General features: G+C 41.6%; 1 protein-coding gene across 3 annotated transcripts in view; it reads right to left on the bottom strand.

The window, feature by feature from the left end:
- LOC134207899 (tau-tubulin kinase homolog Asator) overlaps window positions 1-15,086 on the bottom strand; it is a 181,327-nt gene extending 166,241 nt beyond the window's left edge. For 2 of the 3 annotated variants that reach the window (XM_062683938.1, XM_062683937.1), the window contains exon 1: window positions 14,935-15,086. The gene's annotated coding sequence lies outside the window, so the exon portion shown is untranslated. Of the gene's footprint in view, window positions 1-14,912 lie in introns of all 3 variants that reach the window. The other variant, XM_062683936.1, reaches the window with a different exon arrangement.
- Window positions 15,087-22,092: the final 7,006 nt, after the last annotated feature.

Raw genomic sequence — 22,092 nt, 5'->3', positions numbered from 1 at the left:
GAGCGAACATATAGCCTTTACGTATACCATAGATAACAGATATTGAGGCTGGCATCCGATACGTGTGTAAACATTCGCAACCGTTAATTCAAATGTATTTTAAATTGGGACCGCGTTTGGCAATCGATTGAAGATGGCGCAAGGATCATTGTTATTGAAAACGCAGCCCGAATGCTTCTGTCAAATGCATTGGCTGCCGTTCGACGGTTGTTAATCAGCTGCGTCCGTATGTACTGCCGCAATCAGTTGAGTGGATGGCAGTTGTGGGCCAACGTATATCAATTCAAAAGTTTACACAGGATTTTCAATAAAATTTGTTCTAGCCTAAATATCTGTTATCTGTGCGTATACTTTTGGTAAATTCAAGAAGCTCGGAAGCCTTCTTTCAAGAGGCTCGGAAGCGTCCTTCCGAGAGGCTTGGAAGCGTCCTTCCGAGAGGCTCGGAAGCGTCCTTCCGAGAGGCTCGGAAGCGTCCTTCCAAGGGGCTCGGAAGCCTCCCACTAAGAGGCTCGCAAGCCTCCTTCCAAGGGGCTCGGAAGCCTCCTTCCAAGAGGCTCGCAAACCGTCTTCCAAGAGGCTCGCAAGCCTCCTTCCAAGAGGCTCGGAAGCCTCCTTCCAAGAGGCTTGGAAGCCTCCTTCCAAGAGGCTTGGAAGCCTCCTTCCAAGAGGCTTGGAAGCCTCCTTCCAAGAGGCTCGGAAGCCTCCTTTCAAGAGGCTCGGAAGCCTCCTTCCTAGAGGCTCGGAAGCCTCCTTCCAAGAGGCTCGGAAGCCTCCTTCCAAGAGGCTCGGAAGCCTCCTTCCAAGAGGCTCGGAAGCCTCCTTCCAAGAGGCTCGGAAGCCTCCTTCCAAGAGGCTCGGAAGCCTCCTTCCAAGAGGCTCGGAAACCTCCTTCCAAGAGGCTCGGAAGCCTCCTTCCAAGAGGCTCGGAAGCCTCCTTCCAAGAGGCTCGGAAGCCTCCTTCCAAGAGGCTCGGAAGCCTCCTTCCAAGAGGCTTGGAAGCCTCCTTCCAAGAGGCTCGGAAGCCTCCTTCCAAGAGGCTCGGAAGCCTCCTTCCAAGAGGCTCGGAAGCCTCCTTCCAAGAGGCTCGGAAGCCTCCTTCCAAGAGGCTCGGAAGCCTCCTTCCAAGAGGCTCGAAAGCCTCCTTCCAAGAGGCTCGAAAGCCTCCTTCCAAGAGGCTCGGAAGCCTCCTTCCAAGAGGCTCGGAAGCCTCCTTCCAAGAGGCTCGGAAGCCTCCTTCCAAGAGGCTCGGAAGCCTCCTTCCAAGAGGCTCGGAAGCCTCCTTCCAAGAGGCCCGGAAGCCTCCTTCCAAGAGGCTCGGAAGCCTCCTTCCAAGAGGCTTGGAAGCCTCCTTCCAAGAGGCTCGGAAGCCTCCTTCCAAGAGGCTCGGAAGCCTCCTTCCAAGAGGCTCGGAAGCCTCCTTCCAAGAGGCTCGGAAGCCTCCTTCCAAGAGGCTCGGAAGCCTCCTTCCAAGAGGCTCGGAAGCCTCCTTCCAAGAGGCCCGGAAGCCTCCTTCCAAGAGGCTCGGAAGCCTCCTTTCAAGAGGCTCGGAGCCTCCTTCCAAGAGGCTCGGAGCCTCCTTCCAAGAGGCTCGGAAGCCTCCTTCCAAGAGGCTCGGAAGCCTCCTTCCAAGAGGCTCGGAAGCCTCCTTCCAAGAGGCTCGGAAGCCTCCTTCCAAGAGGCTCGGAAGCCTCCTTCCAAGAGGCTCGGAAGCCTCCTTCCAAGAGGCTCGGAAGCCTCCTTCCAAGAGGCTCGGAAGCCTCCTTCCAAGAGGCTCGGAAGCCTCCTTCCAAGAGGCTCGAAAGCCTCCTTCCAAGAGGCTCGGAAGCCTCTTTCCAAGAGGCTCGGAAGCCTCCTTCTAAGAGGCTCGAAAGCCTCCTTCCAAGAGGCTCGGAAGCCTCGTTTCAAAAGGCTAGGCTTCAATAGGCTTAACAGCCTACTTTCCTGAGGTTCGGGAGCTTTGTTTCAAGAGGCTCAGAAACCTCGCTCAGAAGCCTCCTTCTATACAGCTCAGAACTTCCAATTGGCTCAAATGCATCGTTTCAAAATGCTTGGAAGCCTTTCAAAATCTTCAGTCTTTTAAGAAGCTTGATGTATTAACTTGAGACGGTCAATCCCAAATGGGTGTAAGCAGGGCTGGTAGCGACCGAAGCCACTCAAAATAGTGACTTTAGTGACCAAAGCTGACGAAAAAAGGGACCAAATAGTGACTTTCAGTTGCAGAAAAAGTGACCAAATAGTGACTTCCAATTTCAATTGCAAGTTCGATGAGACGAAATCAAGCGTTTTTGGGTCGAAGGAGAATATTTTTTTGTAATTTGTGGCGGAAAACATCTTTCACTCGCCACTATTTTCTCTTAGAACGAGCTCAGAAGAAAAATGAAAATCGTACTCGGTAACTTTTATCTACTCAGTGACTAAGTAAAATTATTGCCCTCTCTTTTAACCCCACCGAAATTTTACTCAATATCAGTTAAAATGCAGGACAACTTAAAACTATGAGTAGTCTGCAAGCAAATCAAATTTTTACGCCACTGGAAGTGATCGAAATATAGTTATCACTCTTAACACCTGTTTTTCTTTCCTGAAAATTATTTCTCGGCGAATATCTGCGTGAATGAGCATTCTCTTCTCGTGAGAATAAGTGAAAATTACGATCATTGGATTAGCTGCCTACTTAAGAAAGATGCAGAGAACTCTAACGATTTGTCATAGGTGTCACGGATGTTTTTGGAATTTTTAGTGCGACAGGAACAACAGTAGGATCGTTTTGGTAGAAAACGATACAAAAATTATGAAGATTCATGTACAACGAGCTTGGGATTGAACGTTCGACCTCCTGCTTGTAATGAGGACCATGCTCTCTGAATTTTTAAATATTTTTACTCCAAAATACGCAGATTTTCCAACTTGAGGTGCGTATTCATGAACGATTTTTGCTATGGAATTCGACAGCGCATGCAATCTTCAAAATTGGAGAGACTTGATCGCCTTTCTATGATATCTACTCAATAAATATTTGTTTAGAGCAAACCCTTCATTACATCTATAAAAAAGCCGCTTGAGAACAAATTATATTGCTGTACTCAACTCTATTTTGGCCAAAACGTCACTTACAAGGAGGCTGTTTCCAACTTTCACGGAATAATAAAAATAACGCTTAATTTCGCGGAAGAACGGCGATAAAAACAGGGGTACCTCAATGAATGCAAAAGTACGAAGGGGTACCTAATAAACCCAAACATACCAAATGGATGTACACAACAGTTATACGATCAATTTAGGCTTATGGATGTCTTGTGTGGTGGCAAAAGGGTGTAGTGAGGACAATTCAGTCAAAATTAGGCCATCTTCAAAGGATGTGCCTAATGGCAATGAACGCACACCGTTCTCTTCGGCGTGGCCCCACTACACATACATCTCAAACAAGAAGCACTTTCTTGTACTTACCGATTATGGGTTCTCGGTTTCATGGAAGAGAATTCTGTAAACCGCAGTTCTACACACACTTCGTTGTTACAGCTCATGGTTGATTGGAACAGAACTGTTTTCGATCCAAGTGATCTCACACTCGCTAGTAGTTTTCATTATAGGACATTTTCAACACAATGAATGAGTGGACATCTGACTATTTGGAGAGAAGTATATCGTGTATGGTATTAGGCTATCCATGAGGACATTCAGCGATGGGACTGAAATCAAAACAAAGTGTGTATGCAGTTGAACGGAACTCACTTCTGGTGTAAACCGCGCTTAACAATTTCTTTTGAAATGTTCTGTCAGTCCGGTCAGAATCTGTCAAAAAATCAAGGTAAACAAAAATCGTCAGCTGTTCGCAGCTGTCTTATGGATTGCCTTATTGTTTGTTACACTGACGGCAGGTGTCTTCTCGCGTGAGCTGCCATTGGAACAATCCCACTCACTGGGTAAACAGTTCACTGTCTTTCAAGCGGAAATATTTGCGTTGTGTGGAGTGCAATCCGCACTGCAGAAACACATTATGGGCAAAATAATATAATTCTGTTCAGATAGCCAAGCAGCTATTAAAGCTCTCGCTTCGGCCAACTCAAGGTCGAAGTTAGTAATCGCATGGCGAACTCATATTGAGAAACTGAATTCAGTTAACACTTTACACCTTATATAGGTACCTGGCCATTCTTCCATAGCTGGAAACGAATTGGCTGATGAGTTAGCTCGCACTGGAGTATCACACGACTTTATTGGTCCTGAGCCAGCTATTCCTATATCTAAGTGTTGGGTGAAGCGTTTGATTAGCTCTTGAGCTTCCACTCAGCACACACGGCATTGGAGTAGTTTAGAAAATTGTATATCCGAGAAGCATCTCCGGTAATACCAAACCATTTAGCTAATCTGTCTAAACAGAATTGCAGTGTCTTAGTCAAGGCCTTGACAGGTCACTGCCGACTCAACTATCACATGGCAAATATTCAACGTGTTGAATCATTTGTCTTCGATGGTTGTGAATCCGATCATGGAACTTCTTTTTTTTTTTTCCAAGTTCGTTTATTTGGTAGGCTCAGGCGTGTATAACACTTTACGGAGCCATGGTTCTTTGTGATATATACAATCAATATCATTTTATTATACAGTTAATAAGAGAGGGGAAGGAGCCAGCGTACTCGTGGTGACTCGAGGTTAGTTTACAAAGTTTAAGGATGGACGGGGCTTAGGATTTGGGATAAGGAAATTTCAGCTTCTCATCCGGGCATTTGGCGTCAGTGACGATGTGGCGTGTCGTCATGCTCGAGGAATGGTTCGACTGGGAGCATCTTCCGGATGGCAAGAGCTATGGAGCTCTACGGAACAAAAAGGCAGAGACTAAACAAAAAAAAAACTTTGAAGAAAGAAGAAAAAAACAAAATATTAAATTTTGATGTCAGAAGCACAAAGAAAACTATAAATGGCCTGCATATAGACAACATCACGATCTCCCAAAACACCTCGAACTTCCCTGAAGGGTTGTTTACCTCGGGCCACAAGGGTATCCAATAATTGCTCTCTGGAGGCGTCATTTTCCGAGCAGGACCAAACTACGTGATCGATGTCATCATAACCGGCTCCGCACCTACATAAGTTGCTATCGACAAGGTTTATTCTGTACAGATGTGCGTTTAGTGAATAGTGATTGGACATAAGTCTCGACATCACGCGAAAGAAGCCTCGACTAAAGTCCTCACCTCTGAACCACGCTCGCGCAGAAACTTTTGGAACTATGGAAAATAGCCACCGTCCAAGTTCATTGTGTGTCCAATTCCTTTGCCAACTTTGAAGAGTACTCTGACGGACTAATGGGAAAAACTCGTTGCTCGAGAATTGTCTATCATAAACCTCACCTTCCAGTGCGCCCACCTTTGCCAGCGAGTCTGCCTTCTCATTGCCGTAGATTGAGCAGTGAGATGGGACCCAAACAAAGGTAATCTTGAATGATCTTTCGACCAAAACACGCATCTGCTCTCTTATGTTTGAAAGAAAGTAAGATGCGTGCTTAACAGGTTTCATCGACCGGAGTGCCTCGATAGAACTAAGACTATCCGAAAAGATGAAATAATGGTCTACAGGCTGATTGGAAATTATCCCCAAAGCGAAGTTAATTGCTGCCAGCTCAGCAACATAAACCGAACACGGTTCCTGAAGTTTTTGGAAGGTGGTTGAAGTTACATTGAAAACACCGAAGCCAGTGGATCAGTTGATGCGAGAACCATCAGTGAAATATCTGTTGTTGCAATTGACATGTTCATATTTTTCAGAAAAAAGTGAGGGAATAGATATTTGTCGAAGATGATCTGGTATTCCTTGAATAGCATGTTTCATGGACAGATCGTATACAATTGGGGAACTGTCGTCGGTGACGAGAACTAGCGGGGGCTTATAACACGGAAGACAAAGATCTGACGATATGTAGTTGAGATAAACTCTCAGGAATCTTGAACGACAAGTTAGTTCAAGCATATTATCGAAGTTATCTAGAACAAGTGTGTTACTTGTTCCACATTTGATGAGTATTCTAAGTGAGAGCTCCCAGTAACGGTGCTTTAAAGGAGTGACTCCAGCAAGCACCTCCAGGCTCATGTTATGCGTTGAATGCATGCAGCCAAGGGCAATACGCAAACAACGATACTGAATTCGTTCCAATTTGATCAGGCGGCAATCAGCTGCTGAGAGGAAGCAGAAGGAGCCATACTCTAAAACAGAGAGAATAGTCGTTCTATAGAGTTTGATGAGGTCTTCCGGGTGAGCACCCCACCATGTTCCGGAGATAGAACGTAGAAAATGGATCCTTTTCCGGCATTTTTGTATCAAATACTCAATGTGGAGTTTCCAGGTGCATTTGGAATCAAACACGACCCCAAGGTATTTAGAAGATAAAGATTGGTTGATGTCATCATTCAACAGCTTGAGTTTCAGTTGAGCAGGATACCGCTTCTTAGTAAACACAACCAATTGAGTTTTTTGCGGTGAAAACTCGATCCCTAAATGTCTGGCCCAAACAGTCAGATTATCTAAGGTACTTTTGCAATGGTCCTTGCAAGACAGCTGCACATGGACCTCTTAGAGAGACCACGGCATCATCTGCAAGTTGTCTGAGCGTGCATTGTCCTTCCAAACAATTGTCAATATCTTTAACATAGAAATTATAAAGCAAGGGACTTAAACACGAACCTTGGGGAAGGCCCATGTAGCTATTTCTGGAAGTTGTCAGAGTGCCGAGTGTGAAGTTCATTTGTTTTTCTGACAACAAATTGTACAAGAAATTATTCAAAATAACGGGTAATCCACTACTGTGCAGATTGCCTGACAGTACTTCTATGGAAACTGAATCAAAAGCGCCCTTAATGTCCAAGAATACTGAAGCCAATTGCTCCTTGTGCGCAAAGGCCAGTTGTATATCTGAAGAAAGCAACGCCAGACAATCGTTTGTTCCTTTCCTTTCTAAATCCAAACTGAGTATTTGAAAGCAATGCATTTTCTTCGACCCAATGGTCGATTCTTGAAAGGATCATTTTCTCCAATAATTTTCTCATGCATGATAGCATGGCAATCGGTCGGTATGAATTGTGATTAGACGCTGGTTTCAGGCTTTTGAATAGCTATTACTTTGACCTGTCGCCATTCAGGTGGCACAATGTTGTACTCCATGAAACAGTTGTACAGGTCAAGTAATCGTCTTTTGCGATATCTGGGAGGTTTTTAAGAAGATTGAATTTGATGTTATCGCATCCCGGAGCAGAGTTATTCGATGAAAGAAGAGACATAGAAAGTTCCAGCATTGAGAATGGTCCACCCAAAGAACCGGGATCAGTTACTGATTCTCGAAATAGCGGTTCTGCTGGTACGGAATCTGGACAGACCTTTTTTGCGAAGTTGAATATCCATCGATTGGAGTATTCTTCACTCTCGTTGGTGGAAATGCGGTTCCGCATGTTGCGGGCCGTTTTCCAAAGTGTTGTCATTGAGGTTTCTCGTGATAGTCCATCGACAAACAGTCGCCAGTCGCTACGTTTTTTTGACTTGAGAAGATTTTTAAGATTTCTTTCAAGCCTCAAATATTCTTCAAAAGCTCGGACCTTCCATGTTTACGGAAGGCCTTGAAGGCATCAGATTTCTTAGAATACAACTTAGTACATTCATCATCCCATCCAGGAGTGGCTGGTCTTCTTATGACAGATGTACTTGGAACGCGTCGTTTCTGAGCTTCTAGTGCGCTTTTTTAATCAACTCAGTAAGGAATCGATATTCATCCAAAGGTGGAAGAGTATCAGTTGATTCAATACCAATTTTTACCGCCGATGCAAATTTTGGCCAGTCAATGTTTTTCGTGAGGTCGAAAGGAACATTAACTGGCTCAGATTGTTGATAGCTACTTTTAATTGTGGTAACTATCGGCATATGATCACTACCATGGGGATCTTGAATTACCTTCCACGTGCAATCTAATAATGGAACTTCTTATCATCTGATATGTAACTGCCCATTTTATGCGGAAATGCGTTCCCAAAGATTTGATAAACAATTATCAAGTGAAAATGACTACAGAAACCTGAACCTCCCGAGTATTCTGTTGTTCATAACCCGGTGTGTTAAGGAGTTATGGGCTCTTGTACGCTCATGCGTTGTATGCCCTCTTCAAGGGTCCTTTTCCCAAACTTCCCATTTTTCACCCATCCATATTCCTTTCCTTTTTGTCCACTTCCTTTTCCGTCAGGTGCTTGGTGAGAGAGACTGTGAATGTGATAGCACAAATCTCTCAAATTAAGGTGAACGTGCCCTTGGAGCCAACGCTCTGACGTTAGAGGTGAGTGCCGATCCGAAAATCGTCAGCTGCAGCAATCGTTACAATTTGGTCTGCGGCGGCGGCGATTTCGACGTCACACCGAAAGTAATTTTAGTCGGCGGGCGGCGGCGGCAACGCTAAACGGCGTAGTGTTTTTTATTGTGTTCGTGTCCTGAAGATTTTTGTTTCCCAAATTTCTTCAGGATGCCGTTTTGACTAAAATCCCAAACAGACTCATATTCCGAAGGTGCGTTACATGAAAATTTATCTGAAACATTTCGATATAATTGCATAAACAAACGAATTTTATCAGCAGGATTACAGATCCAGGGAGATCATAATTTTCCAACAATGAGATAACGTGGAAGTTTTGCATTTTAATGCATTTAGTGTTCGGAATTTGAATCAAAATATTCGGCGTTTGAGACAAATTTTGTCAGTATAATCAAGATTATCAAGCACTTATATGAAAGTTCTTTTCTGGCGCGAACGATGCGATGCGAACAATAGATCTAATAATATATTGTAATACATTCGCCATAAAGACTTGCGAAGTGAAAAATGTGCTTACGTGTTCGTAATATGAATCAAACCGGTATTTCAAAGACACTAACGGGAGAATCTTTTGAATCTCTTCGAAAAATCTAATAAACTTTCCTAGAAAATTCTTTCAAGTTCCCCAAAATATTCATTTGGAAGTGTTTTTTCGGGAAATACATTAAAACAGCGGTTCTCAACCTGGAGTACATGTACCCCTGGGGGTACCTTCGCTGGGTACCTCGAACAAAAATCCGTAATGGCGGACGTATTACAATTCCAATCAAAACTCATTGATAAAGTTTTGATAATTATGTATTTTTTATTTCAAAAATTTATATTGTACATAATATGCAATGCGATCAATAAATCAAAGCCAATTGAATCCTGCCTTCCACAACCAGCACAATGTATGAAGGAATGCGGAACATAAGATCAAACGAACAAAACGTCGAATGAACAAATTTAAAAAATCTTTAATGCAATCTAGGATCTAAAGGTGTGGAATCCTTCGTTTGAGAGATATGAAGGTTTTTTTTTTCACTAAAGCACGGTTGCTTCTTTGCCTCCTTTCAAGAGGCTCGGAAGCCTCCTTTCAAGAGGCTCGCAAGCCTCCTTTCAAGAGGCTCGGAAGCCTCCTTTCAAGAGGCTCGGAAGCCTCCTTTCAAGAGGCTCGGAAGCCTCCTTTCAAGAGGCTCGGAAGCCTCCTTTCAAGAGGCTCGGAAGCCTCCTTTCAAGAGGCTCGGAAGCCTCCTTTCAAGAGGCTCGGAAGCCTTTTTTCAAGAGGCTCGGAAGCCTTCTTTCAAGAGGCTCGGAAGCCTCCTTTCAAGAGGCTCGGAAGCCTCCTTTCAAGAGGCTCGGAAGCCTCCTTTCAAGAGGCTCGGAAGCCTCCTTTCAAGAGGCTCGGAAGCCTCCTTTCAAGAGGCTCGGAAGCCTTCTTTCAAGAGGCTCGGAAGCCTACTTTCAAGAGGCACGGAAGCCTCCTTTCAAGAGGCTCGGAAGCCTCCTTTCAAGAGGCTCGGAAGCCTCCTTTCAAGAGGCTCGGAAGCCTCCTTTCAAGAGGCTCGGAAGCCTCCTTTCAAGAGGCTCAGAAGCCTCGCTTCAAGAAGCTCGGAATTCTTCTTTCAAGAAGTTTGGAAGCATACTTTCAAGAGTCTCAGAAGTGTCCTTCCAAGATGCAAACGAAGCCTTCTTTTAAGTGGATCGAAAACCGCCTTCAAGAGGGTCGGAAGCCTCTCAGAAGCCTATTAGCAAGAGGCGCGGAAGCCTACTTTAAAGGGATTCAAAAGCTGGCTCGGAATTATTTTTTCAAGAGGATTGGAAGCCTACTTTCGAGAGTTGCAAAAGTTTCAATTAATGCAAAAGTTCGAAGGGTTGAGAACCGCTGCATTAAAATTACCATGGGAATTCTTAGACATTTCCACGGAAAGCTCTTTGGAGCTCACAAGGAAAAATTTTATGAGTTTCCAAATGAAAATGTTTGGAATTTCTAAAGAACATTATTTAGAATTTTAATGGGAAATTGTTCCACTGTTCGGGAAACTATTCAGAATGTCTGCAGTTTAAACAGTCTACAGTTTCCGAGGGAAACTGTGTTAAATGTGGATCTCGTTTTTTACGCCTCTAATTATTTTTAAAATTTAAAATAAAAAAAAACAAAGAGTGTCATCTTTCAAGTTTGGTCTATAATTTACCAGAGTTTGAACAAACATCAGGCCAACTATTCAGCCCAGTTCACACGTGCAGAACTTTTAAGTTTTTTTCCTCTGTTTTTAAATAATTAGAGGCCTAAACAATACGGGTGCTTCGAAAATTTGGCCTTGAGTAGCTTAGCTTAGCTTAGCTTAGACTGACTGTACATATCAATGGTTGCTACTCCGTGATTGATCAGAACTGGTGCAAATTGCACTACGATCCAAGTGAATAGTGGTTGGGATTTACCATCTATTCTTGAAGTGCACGTTTCAGCAGCTCTTAATTGTTGATCAATAACGGCGCCGGCCAAGTCCTTACAGTCAGTTGGGAAAGGAAGGGAATGTTAGTGTGTGGTTATTGTTGCTACTAGAGACCGAGAATACCTCTGCATCTCCACAATTACCACGGTAAGGAGATTGTGTTAGTGGGGTGGGGTAATCAGCAACATAGATCGGGATTCACCATGGAAAGTGATGTGACCTATGCAACTTCTATTTTACTAATTAATACGAATATTTTTTTATAAACAACAGTATTAGCATTTACATCTCTGATCATTTGAAAAAAAAAGTGTTCAATTGTTCATCCATCGCGAGGATAAACAATCAATTGCTCAAAGTGAGCGATTGTTTTTTGCTAATGTTATAAGTATTTCTCGCTCCATTCGCTGTTCTTATTAAAACCGGGTCGATAATAGACCGATCACAATATCTTTTATGATCGTTCAATTGTTCGTCCAACGCGAAGATAAACAATCAATCGCTCAAAGTGAGCGATTGTTCATTTGAATTTTTGGTAAAGAATGCACGTCATCAACAAAAGGACTGAAATGAAAACCGATAGATAACACATAATATTCTATAACTGTAACACTTGTAATTTAACCTGTTTGTTAGGATTACCTAAAATTAACATCAGATCGAGACACAAAACTACTTTATTTAGTTCAAAAGGATATGTTCTCATTTTCCAGGAATGTGTGTTGATACGGTTTAGAAGAACTAGAAAAAAAACGTTTGAAGTATATTTTCTTAGTATCTGACCCCTTTCCCGACCCAAACCGAAATCAAACTTTAAAGCGATAGTTTAAAAATTATTAACACTACTTAAAGCGCTAGATTGGGCAGATATAGATTTTTTTTTAAAGATGTCTTATTGGTATTGTTAGGTAGCACCAGTCGAAACAGAGCGCAAGAATTATTTTCTGGGTGTAATTATGATGAATACAAGATCTTCTCCAAATTGGTGTAACTGTATTTACATTTGAATTATAAAACGGCGGTTATTTTTAGGTGAGTTGTGTGTATTTTTAAATTTACTTGCCAAAATTATAATCATATTTTCTGTTGTAATACATTGGCATTGTATTAATTGTCATTTTTATGATTATGCCGGAAGATTGTAGAATCAATATTTTTGTGTAAATGATGTTCACAAATTATATATAGCTTGCTGAATTTGTTGCCTTTGTTCCTTACAAAAAACTGTTCAATGTTATGCCAAGACATTGTTAAGTCTATAGCCTCACAGTGTTGACTGTAAAGACCGTCACTCGATAAAGAGGCCCAAACATGGCACAATCTGCTCGGCAGTGGCTTGTTGAAAATAGTTTGATGTTGAAGTAGCCGAGCAGAATCAACAATTTTTCTTCAATAAGATTTAAATGAGTCAATACGTTGCGAATTACTACATAATCTTATTACTTATTCCTTCGAATTTCAAGGCCTAACACAACTACATGCATTTGAAAAAAGTTCATAGAAATATTAATATTGGCAAAAAGGGTAAGAAATAAAATAGGAAAGGAAAACTAAACAAATAAATTTAAAATAATACTTAATGGAAGCTCTTAATCAGGAATTTTAAAATCAACAGGAACTGTTGAGGGCCAGTAAAAATCTGGAAAAATTGGCTTCGCAAACGCTGTCTAGTTAAGCCATTTGATACCGTTAAAAGTTATCATCAAAACTATCACATAAAAATCCGACGATAGATAAAAAGTTTAGGTTATTGACTTTCGTTTTATTTTTTACTACGTGGAAAACGTTACTTAGGACCGAAAAACAGCTTAACGCATATTAGTTTTCATGTAATTTTTCTTTGATTTATTCAGGATAATGTTGCGAAGATTTTGGGTGTAAATGGTAGTCTGACAATCAAAAATACGAGCGAAAAAAAAATCGTGTAAAAACAGAATTCTGTATAATTGATGGTGGGAATAGCTGTCATTACCGAGTTAAAGAACATACCTATCAGTAAAACTGATAAGTCAAATTTAAAAAAATGCTTATTAATTCAACCATACAAAAAAAGTAATCGGAAAGGGCTCACCGAACTTCCGTAATAAATACATTTGCTGCGTCAATTTGATGAGAAATTCGTCCGCCGCTTTTATGGGGAATCTCCGCGTTGTCATCCGCTTGAATTGAGGCACATATAGTGTTATTTTCCGATGGCAACTACACAATTTTTTTCACATTCACCGAAAAATACGTGACAGCAAATTTTTTTTTTTTTCAATATGGGTGCTTCGAAAATTTGGCCTTAAATAAGCCAAAAAGTTGTCTGAGATATTGAACTTATCATAAAAGAAATAGAGAAATGTACCGTTAGACAAAGCTGTACTGTCGCTAACCGTTGGTCGTTCCCATATGTATGTGGATGCCATATACAGATGGGACTGACTTGCGGTTAGCGGCAGTGTAGGGGATACATAATGCTATAACACATTGCGGAACTCAAATCTACTCTTCACGACTGCCGATATTAAAGAAACCATCTAATCTAAATCTTTACTGTCGCCTCCAATTATGTCATAAAAATGTACCTACATCTAGGTTTGAACATTGATATTAACATTTTAATATCATTGGTTTATTAGATGCTCGAAATGATATCCGACAAATCTAATCGAGAGAAGACATTTTTACAGTCATAGAGTCTTTGATAAAAGGAAGAATCGCTAAAATTAGTCAAATCTAGCTGATATTTGAAATACAGAATGCGGTTCATATTGAAAGTCACAAAACGATGTGTAAAAATAAAGAGATAGATGTAAAACGCCGAAACAAAATAAATCGTTCGACTTAGATTCCCAGCGAACCTGAAACTCGTTGATAACACTTGTCTCGTAAGCCAAGATACAAAATGTTATTTTTAACCTGTCAAAATAATACTCAACAACAATAACTCCTCTCCAATTTCCGAGTGCATCACCATCACCGTCGCCGCCAGGGGCAAACACTCGCTGCTGAGTCGTTCGGTATTTTCAATTTTTTTCCGCAAAATCCTATCTTCACACGATCAATGTATGGAAAAAAATAACAACACTTATTTTACGTCACACATTTTCCAACACCTCTCTTCTATAGCATACACTCGGTGCTCTCTTTCTCTCGTTCTGACTCTCATCTTCTCTTCCGCTCTTGTACTCTTTCTCTTCCTGATTTTCCTCCTTTATCTGCCACTCACATTTCGTGACACTTTTTTCTTTCTTTCGTTAACGTTTTCTTCTCTCCTTCGAACGCCCACCCAACCACCCACCGAATGTCACACTCCGAACAAACACCACTGTTCCGCTTAATTACTCACTGCTGCGCGTGCACACCGCACCGACTTCGACTTTGAATTTCTTTTTTTCCCACTGCAACAGCTCGTCAACCTCGGGGATGCAGCAAGCGTTCACCGTATTTCTGTTTTGCAGCGATAATCACCTTCGATCCGGCAGTTTTGAGCTGCTCAGCGCAAAACCCGTGTATCGATTTGCACTTTGTCCGTCGCTGTTATCCTTCCTCGTCGGACAAGGCTATCATGTTGCTGCTTTGTCCGCAGCTGAGCCACCCTGCTCAGCACACCACGGAAGGAGTCTCTCGATACGTTGTTGCAGCACTCGCTCCCAACCTATATGGTTCCTTCTTCCAATAATTGAGAGAGCGAGAATGACAGCAGGTCGATCGAATAATCCCCTCCCAGCGGAGGAAAATATGATGGAAAATGCCTCCCTTGCCTTGGTCATCCATCATCATGAAGCCTACTTAAAAAAAACCCTCTTTTCTTCTCACCAAACACAATAAATCATTTAATGCGACGATAAATCTAAACGACAAGACTGGCACTTTCATTCGCCACCTCCCGGGTCGATTTTCCATCCATTCGCAGAGACACATCCGACACTACCCAGCAGGAGTCGATATCCTCACGAAGTGCAACCAGGCAAGGCCTGTCGTTGTGCAAATTGTCACAAAACCAAGGAACATAATCTAACATAAAAAACGAAATTTCTCACTAAATAACCACCGCGAAGTGACCGCTGATAGCAATTCGCCAAGCTCACCACCAACCGGGTGCCATTCCGCACAGATCAAGCCTAATTTCCCCACCGGATCTTAACCAGAAAGTAAAAAGAAAATTACCGTCCCGTCCTCAGATCATTTTCCTGAAGAAAGACACAGACTGTGGCACACACGCACGCACGAACGCACGCTCTGACGGACACGGACTGTGTGTCTTTCCCTTGTAGGTGGTGCTGCTGGCTGTGCGCCTGCGACGAACACGACAACTGAACGACGACTGAAGAAGAAACTGAACGAACGGCGAATCGATACCTGCAGGGGGTGCCTGTCAAGTCCACATGTGCACACCAGCGCACATTGCTGGTCAAGGGTATATGTTGTATGGGAGCGAGCATACGCTCTATGTAGGGGAGGACGGTTCAGAATGCCCCCTTAAGCTTTTTCGATGTTCAACCGACAGTCACCACAGTCACAGACACAAAATTTACAAATCTAGCTGTACATGACACAATGATTTACTTTACAGAATAACTACATTTTAAAGCATTTAAATTAGTCTAGAAAGTGGACTGGAGCAAAACTGCACTACAAGTGGTGCAAAAAAGCACACATGCATGAGAAATAAAATGGCGAACGCATGGTTGTTTGTAAACCTCAAATATGGCTAAACAAAAATATAACGGGTGAGTAAAGAACAACATTATTGTTGATTTTCAATGAAAATTGAAGGATTTTTCTCAATCTTTGCGCTACATCTGGATAATGAATATCTAATTCTAAATTGTGAAAATAATACTCTCTCAAATACATAAAACAAACGATTATAGCTCGCGCTGAGAATCATAGGGCGTAGCTGTTATTGATCTATTTCTCTTAATCTATTTTTCACTTTGTTAATAACTCAATCGTTTTCAAAGCTACAATCGTGATTGTTGTTTCTGATGCAAGATGTATTCATCTTTTATCATACCCAGCCATTAAATCTTCGGAAAACTATTGCAATTCACTACATTAGTGAAAAGGGGTATACCCCGTTAGGCATAATGAACGTTAGGCATAAAATGACTTAAGGAACAACCCATGACATAAAGAAGGCAGAACGTCCATTATGCTTAACGTACTTTTGCCGAACGTCGCGGACCCAAGGCTTGGAAAATTTGTTCAAAAACGAACGAATGCTTCGTTTTTAGCCCGCAGTGAGGTTTTAATTTCGGTGCACCGATTGATGTGCGCTCGATTACGTGCTGCTGGCTGCACGAACAAGGGAAGAGGCAAATACAAAGCACTCGTTTTATACATTGAAAGTGGGGAGTTTTGAACGTGGCATCTTCACAAGCCGGGTAGTGCCGAGGAGGCATCGTTCAATAGGGCAGCGTGAAATGAGGATGCTTTCTTCGTTCATCGGCAGTGTTTCAGATGCGAGTGAGCGTTGTGTAAATACAAAACCATATTAGCGAGAAAGAGAGAGAATGCATCATATACCTCTCTTTTACACATTCATTCCAACAGAAATGCGCAACTCATTAAAAGGGAGGCAAGAGAGTCAAATATTCTCTGCACTAGCGGGTGTTTCATTTCACTCTCCAACTGTTTCGTACAACAGTGCTATATGGAACGAGGAAGCATTCTTCACTAAGCACTTTGAAACTGTTCTCTCATGAAGCTACCTTCCTCGGGAGTATATCTGGTGCTGAAGCATCGGTCCTCATCTTCATTGCTTCATTCATCCAAGCCCTGCGCGGACCCAATGAAAAAACAACATAGACGAGGAGAAACCGGTCAAAGCAGTTACACCCCTATGATTCTAAACGCGAGATTGTAATTTTGTAATTTTTCTAAGTTGAACCATTTTGCCCCATGAGTGCATTATGCACTGTTCTCTTCGATCGCATAATGCTGCGGGGTGAAATGCGCACGGGTTTCCCGTTGTGAAGCGACGGGAACGACATTGAACGAAACGACATAATGGCACGTACCTTTGAATGAACAGTTGCTTCATCAGTGAATGCTTCCAAGTGCAATAATATTAATTCGATCGCCTTGTATGTTAACGCGCACATTAGAGCGTCTCTGGTGGATTAGAGTTCCACAAATGATAATTGAATAACGATCGCGATACTAGTCTGTTCGAACGAGTCGGTTTATTGGTTCCCGGGTCAGAACTACACGGTTTTACACAGAACAGATTGCGTCTATTTCTAATTCTAATTAAAGACAGTTACTTAACTTGGCACATGGACATTGATTTGTATTTCATCAACTTTGAAGCTGGGCTGTAACATTTGACGGAATTACTGCGACGCGACACTACAGTAACTAATAATAATGACTATCTATTTCGGACTCTTTCACTATGACTCGTTTATAAAGACGGACTATTATAACTGACTATCACAAGGGCTATCAACTTTCTAAGTTCCGGACTAGGGTTGTATACTCTTCGAATTGCATGGAAGCTAATAGCTAATTGTTTCTCTTAATATGTGCTTATTTACATCGTTCATTGCGTCTTAAATATCCTTTATCCATGTTGGCGGGAACACTAGTCGGGCAGATGAAATCAAATCTTATCGTTATCAAATGAAACTTTCATTGAGATCGATAAACCACTTTAAAAAAGGGACTCGGAAGCCCCCTCTTCCAAGGGGCTCGGAAGCCCCCTCTTCCAAGGGGCTCGGAAGCCCCCTCTTCCAAGGGGCTCGGAAGCCCCCTCTTCCAAGGGGCTCGGAAGCCCCCTCTTCCAAGGGGCTCGGAAGCCCCCTCTTCCAAGGGGCTCGGAAGCCCCCTCTTCCAAGGGGCTAGGAAACCCCTCCGAGGGAATCGGAAGCCCCCTCTTCCAAGGGACTCGGGGGCCCCCTCAGAGGGAATCGGAAGCCCCCTCCCCCCCCCCTTACGATTATTACAAAACTATACCAAAGTTTACTACGGATTTCTTGGCAGATATCTAAAGACAATAACTTTGTCTAGCGTGTTGATGTGAAAATGTGGCAAGAACCATGGGCGTAGCCAAGGGGGGGGCACGGGGGGGGCCGTCGCCCCCCCTAAATTGTGGAAAGATTGAACGGGTATTGAAATGAATTCCCTCAAACATGTGCACTTTACGATCCAATCATATTCAGAAATAGGTGGTTGAAATTCAAAAGATTCCCAAAACTTATTAGGGCATCCAGGATCCATAATATATGAAAGTTCAAAACAACTCGAAACATTTCGGGCTCAAGAATTCTCCTTGAAATCCTTCTAGAAGCTCCCCTGGGAACTTCTGAATTCTTCCGGAAAGTTATCCACAAATTTCTCTGAAAAATCGTTCGAAAATTCTTCTCATGTAATTGTAATTCCTCCTTATCTAGAAACCCCCCACTAATTTTCTTTAGGAAATTCACGAGGAAATTCTAGATATTTCTTCGGCTATTCTCTCTCTATACAGGAAGAATCCGGCATTTCCTTCAGGCATGCATTCGAGAATTCCGTCAAGAATACATACGGAATTTCTTCCCAAAATTCTTCAAAATTTCTTCAAAAATTTATGACGGAAATCCTCCGATTTAACTCCCTAATTTCACTTGTAAATCTATAAGAAATTCCTTCGTTAATTCTTCTAGGAACTTCTCCGGGCATTCCTCTCGGAACTCTTCCTTTAATTCCTCCGGGATTACTTCCATGAAATTTTCCGGGAATACCTCCAAATATTCAATAGCGAAATCATCTAGCATTCCAATCTGGAATTCTTTTTGCAACTACTTCAGAATATCCTTCAAGAAATCCTCTAGAAATATCTTCATGAATTTCTCCTGGAATTCGTCCAAGTATTTCCCCAGAAATTCTTACAGGTATTTTTTCGGGAGTTTTTTCAGGTACTTCTCCAGGAATTCCTTCAGGAATTTCTCCGGGAGATTTTCCGCGGAAGTGTACTTGAATTCCTTCTGGACTTCACTCGGAATTTACTCGGATATCTGCCAAGAGTTCTTCCAGAAATTTCTTCGGAACAATCCGCAGGGATTTTCTTCAGCAATTCATCTGGGAATACTTTCAGGATTTCATCTGGGAATTTCTGCATTAATTCCTCCTGGTATTTTTCTTGGAATTCCTTCACATATTTTTTCGCAAATTCCTTTAGGAACTTCTCTAAGAATTATTTCAGGACTACCATGTGGGAATTCCTCCGGAAGTGCTTGTGGGAGTTTCTCCGGGAGTTCTTCCAGGAGTTTTTCCAAGAAATTCTCCGGTAATACCTCCAGGTAATTCCACCGGCAGTTCCTCCGAGAATTCCTCTGATAATTTCTCCGGAAATTCCTATAGAAAATCCCCCGGGAGTTCCTCCGGAAATTACTCTGGGAGTTCCTCCAGGAGTTCCTTTTCAGAAAAAGGCCCGGAGAAACTGTCAGTGAAACTCCCGGAGGGATTCTCGAAGAAACTGCTGGTGGATCTCCCGGAGGAATTCCCGAAGGAACTACCGGAGAAGCCGGAAGATCTCCCGTAAGAACTCCCGGGGGAATCTCAGGAGGAACTCCTAGAAGAATTCCTTTTCCTTCCTCCCGAATGAGCTCCCAGAGAAACTATCGGAAGAACTTCGGGAGGAATTTCCAGCTTAATTTCTGAAGAAAGCCTGAATGATTTCCTGAAAAAAGCCTGAATAATTTCCTGGAATAGCTTCTGGGGATCTCTGGAGGAATTTCCGGAGAAACTCCCGGATGAATTGCTGGTGGAATTCTCGGGGGGACCTTCGGAGGGAATTTTTGGGAGGAATTTCGGAAGAAATTACCGAAAGCTTTCCGGGAACAAGAGAATTCATCTTATAGACAAATCTCGTCTAGCTGAAACCTTTGTTGGGGTTTGTAGCTGGACCATCATCATCATCAGAGGACCTCCCGGAGAATTCCCTGAGGAGCTCGCAGAGAAATTCTCGGAGGAGCTTCTGGTGGAAAATCTATATAAATTTCTGAAGAAGCCTAAATAAATTCCAATTCTGCCGAAATTCCCGGAAGAATTTTCAGAGGAACTGCCGATAGAACTACCGGAATAATTCTCGAAGGAAATCCTAGAGAAATTCTTGGTGGAAATGCCGGTGGAACTCCTGGAAGAATTGCAGGAGGAATTTTCGGAGAAACTCCTGGAGGATCTCCCAGTGGAAATTTTGAAGTTTCCACCGGAATTCTTTCAGGGTTTCATTGCGAATTAATCTAGGAATTCCTCCGAAAATTCCATTGTTGATTTAATTTTCGGTATAATTTCTGTATAATTTTCCGGTGGAATTCCTGGAGAAATTCTTTGAAATTTTCACAAGAAATTATTCGAAACAATTCACGGAAAATTTTATGGAATTTACACAACAAATTCGAAGATTTTTCGTGAAATTCTCAGGAATGTTTACTGGCAATTTTGCGGAATTTCCACGGAATATTCTTATTCTTAAAAATTATGGGAAACAGCACGAAATTATTTGAATTATTGCAGGGAATTCTATAGAACTTATAAAGAAGTTCGTGAAGAATTTCTTGGAGTAAATAATGGTGGAATTTTCGGATCAATTCGGCAAAATTTATGGTGGAATTCCTGAAGACACTGCCGAAGAAGTTGCTGGAGGCATTCCTAAAGAATCCCTGATAGAATTTCGGATAGAATGCCAGGAGCAATTGTCGAAGGAATTCCTGGAGAAAGCTTGCATATTAATTTTTCTGCCAATTTTATAATAAATATTATTTCAGAGAGGATTTGTTTTGAAATTCAGATGCATGGTTCTAGTTTTCTTAAACTTATGGAAGAATGCAGGATTTTTATAGTAATTGTTATAGCCGATTTTATATTCTTTCTGAATTCTAAGTTCGTTAATATTTTTCTCACTTTATTTAAAAATATCTAATGAGCAATAAATCACGCATTTTTAAATCCATTATTGTTTCGATTTGGTTTGGATTTGGTTTCATGTGTTAATATTCATGTGTTTTTATAAAACTACTATAAAACTACGATTTAGAAGACCAAAAAAGTTGCCCCCCCCCCCTTCTCGAAATCCTGGCTACGCCCATGGCAAGAACTACAAAACTAGTCCTTCTATTAGCGAGAGAGATCGTGAATAAAGAGAGTCTCTCTCTTGCACATACGTCTTATTCTCAAAGCAATCTAGAAATATTCTTTTAAAAATTTTACAAGAATTCCTGTAGAAATTTCTTCGGAAATCTGTTTTAGAATTCTTTTGGGAGTTTCTTTAAGAATTCCTTTGGATTTCAATGCGGTAATTTCTTTAGAGAAGCCTTAGAAAACTTCTTGAGGAGTTGTTCCGAAAATGTGTTTGGGAATTTTCTCACTTCTTACGAAAATTCCCTTCAGAAAACCATTCAGGAACTTCTTTGTAAGTTCCTTCACGAGTTTCTTTAGAAATCCCTTTAGCAATTTCCTCGGAAATGTTTTTTTATCCAGTGTTTTGTAAAGGCGCAGGGCGATTTTTTTAGAAACCATCAAAAATGTGTTTAATATAAGCAACTATTAAAACCATTGTCATTAAACATATTTTCGGTTAGTAGATTTAAAACAACATTGCGCATTTAAGGGTTAAGGAATTCCTTTGGAAACTCCTTCAGGAGTTAGTTCCTTTGAAAATTCTTTTAGAAATTCGTTCGCAAGTACTACAGTATGAGATTGTCTTTATCGTTTCCGTTCACGTGGCAAACATCCGGTTTGTATGGACCAAAGTACCGGTACCGGTAGTGTAAAACCAATCTTGGTGATGAAAACTAAAATTCTTCTGGAATTCTTTTGGATTGCTTTTAGTAACTCATACGGAAATTTCCTTCAGATTCCTGTGGAGTTCATTCTGACTGTTGGCAAGCGTCACACAATTCCTTGGGAAATTCGTTTACGAATTGCTTTGGAAATTTTAATTAATTCCTTCAGGAATTTATTCGGAAATTATTTCTGCACCCAACCGGGTTTTTGATTTGATTTGAAGGTTTGTAAATCCCCATATATTGAAATTTCCCTCATTGTGTCAGAAATTCCCTGATAATTCCAGGATTTTTCCAAGTGAGAATACATTCCCTGATAACTCCAGGTTTTCTAGGTAGTAGACATCCTGAGGCAGTATATCCCAAATATCATTGAGTTTAAGAAAATTTTCTCCGCGTGAATAACAAAGATTATCACTGAAGATAAGAAATGACATAAACTAATCAACAATAGCATAGCATAGCATAGTTACGGTGTACTTTGTAGATTGAACACTAAAGATACTCATGTTTTGCTATTGAAATCTCTATCCAGATTGCTATCAGAAATCAAGGT

The sequence above is a fragment of the Armigeres subalbatus genome, chromosome 1 (assembly GCF_024139115.2).
Source record: "Armigeres subalbatus isolate Guangzhou_Male chromosome 1, GZ_Asu_2, whole genome shotgun sequence".
NCBI lineage: Eukaryota > Metazoa > Arthropoda > Insecta > Diptera > Culicidae > Armigeres > Armigeres subalbatus.
The sequence above is the reverse complement of the archived record's forward strand: the minus strand, read 5'-3'. Positions and strand labels throughout refer to the sequence as shown.